Raw genomic sequence first — 2722 nt, 5'->3', positions numbered from 1 at the left:
CTGCGGCCGCAACCGAGACTCCAGGATGGTATGTTGCCTCCCTGGTGCAAGGGTCAAGGATGTCTCAGAGCGGGTGCAGGACATTCTGAAAAGGGAGGGTGAACAGCCAGTTTTCATGGTGCACATTGGTACCAACGATATAGGTAAAAAAAAAGGGATGAGGTCCTACGAGACGAATTTAAGGAGCTCGGAGCTAAATTAAAACGTAGGAACTCAAAAGTAGTAATCTCGGGATTGCTACCAGTGCCACGAGCTAGTCAGAGTATGAATCGCAGGATAGCTCAGATGAATACGTGGCTTGAGCAGTGGTGCAGCAGGGAGGGATTCAAATTCCTGGGGCATTGGAACCGGTTCTGGGGCAGTTGGGACCAGTACAAACCGGACGGTCTGCACCTGGGCAGGACCGGAACCAATGTCCTCGGGGGAGTGTTTGCCAGTGCTGTTGGGGAGGAGTTAAACTAATATGGCAGTGGGATGGGAACCAATGCAGGGAGAAAGAGGGAAACAAAATGGAGACAGAAGCAAAAGACAGAAAGGAGATGAGTAAAAGTGGAGGGCAGAGAAACCCAAGGTAAAAAACAAAAAAGGGCCACTGTACAGCAAAATTGTAAAGGGTCAAAGTGTAATAAAAAGGCAAGCATGAAAGCTCGGTGCCTCAATGCGAGGAGTATTCAGAACCCAGGAGAGGGCTCTGAGCCAGTTCGAGTGGGTGAGAGCTCAGATGAACCGGACCCCAAGAAAGAATGCAAAAGGCAGGAGGCAACAGAGCAGAGTAGCACTGGGGTAAGTGTAAACCACAAGGTGATAGGAAGGGACAATATGTATGAATATAAAGGGGCTGCAGGAGTGGTCAAAACTAAGAATCATGGTTTCAAAACTAGTATTAAAACACTCTACCTAAACGCACGCAGCATTCGAAATAAAGTAAATGAGTTGACGGCACAAATCATTACAAATGGGTATGATTTGGTGGCCATTGCAGAAACGTGGTTGCAGGGTGGCCAAGACTGGGAATTAAACATACAGGGGTATCTGACAATTCGGAAAGATAGACAAGAAGGGAAAGGAGGTGGGGTAGCTCTGTTCATAAAGGATGATATCAGGGCAGTTGTGAGAGACGATATTGGCTCTAATGAACAAAATGTTGAATCATTGTGGGTGGAGATTAGAGATAGTAAGGGGAAAAAGTCACTGGTGGGCGTAGTTTATAGGCCCCCAGATAATAACTTCACGGTGGGGCGGGCAATAATCAAGGGAATAATGGAGGCATGTGAAAAAGGATTGCAGTAATCATGGGGGATTTAAACCTACATATCGATTGGTCAAATCAAATCGCACGGGGTAGCCTTGAGGAGGAATTCATAGAATGCATACAGGATTGTTTCTTAGAACAGTATGTTACAGAACCTACAAGGGAGCAAGCTATCTTAGATCTGGTCCTGTGTAATGAGACAGGAATAATAAACGACCTCCTCGTAAAAGATCCTCTCGGAATGAGTGATCAAAGTATGGTTGAATTTGTAATACAGATTGAGGGTGAGGAAGTAGTGTCTCAAATGAACGTACTATGCTTAAACAAAGGGGACTACAGTGGGATGAGGGCAGAGTTGGCTAAAGTAGACTGGAAACACAGACTAAACGGTGGCACAATTGAGGAACAGTGGAGGACTTTTAAGGAGCTCTTTCATAGTGCTCAACAAAAATATATTCCAGTGAAAAAGAAGAGCGATAAGAGAAGGGATAACCAGCCGTGGATAACCAAGGAAATAAAGGAGAGTATCAAATTAAAAACCAATGCGTATAAGCTGGCCAAGGTTAGTGGGAAACTAGAAGATTGGGAAAATTTTAAACGACAGCAAAGAATGACTAAGAAAGCAATAAAGAAAGGAAAGATAGATTACGAAATTAAACTTGCGCAAAACATAGAAACAGATAGTAAAAGCTTTTACTGATATATAAAACGGAAAAGAGTGACTAAAGTAAATGTTGGTCCCTGAGAAGATGAGAAGGGGGATTTAATAATGGGAAATGTGGAAATGGCTGAGACCTTAAACAATTATTTTACTTCGGTCTTCACAGTGGAAGACACAAAAACCATGCCAAAAATTGCTGGTCACGGGAATGTGGGAAGGGAGGACCTTGAGACAATCACTATCACCAGGGGGGTAGTGCTGGACAGGCTAATGGGACTGAAGGTAGACAAGTCCCCTGGTCCTGATGAAATGCATCCCAGGGCATTCAAAGAGATGGCAGAAGTTATAGCAGATGAATTCGTCATAATCTACCAAAATTCTCTGGACTCTGGGGAGGTACCTGAGGATTGGAGAGCAGCTAATGTACCGCCTCTGTTTTAAAAAAGAGGGCAGACAAAAGGCAGGTAACTATAGGCCGGTTAGTTTAACATCTGTAGTGGGGAAAATGCTTGAAGCTATCATTAAGGAAGAAATAGCGGGACATCTAGATAGGAATAGTGCAATCAAGCAGACGCAGCATGGATTCATGAAGGGGAAATCATGTTTAACTAATTTACTGGAATTCTTTGAGGATATAACGAGCATGGTGGATAGAGGTGTACCGATGGATGTGGTGTATTTAGATTTCCAAAAGGCATTCGATAAGGTGCCACACAAAAGGTTACTCCAGAAGATAAAGGTACGCAGAATCAGAGGAAATGTATTAGCATGGATAGAGAATTGGCTGGCGAACAGGAAGCTGAGAGTCG

The sequence above is a fragment of the Pristiophorus japonicus genome (assembly GCF_044704955.1).
Source record: "Pristiophorus japonicus isolate sPriJap1 chromosome 24 unlocalized genomic scaffold, sPriJap1.hap1 SUPER_24_unloc_2, whole genome shotgun sequence".
Lineage (NCBI taxonomy): Eukaryota > Metazoa > Chordata > Chondrichthyes > Pristiophoridae > Pristiophorus > Pristiophorus japonicus.
Note: the sequence above shows the minus strand (reverse complement) of the source record.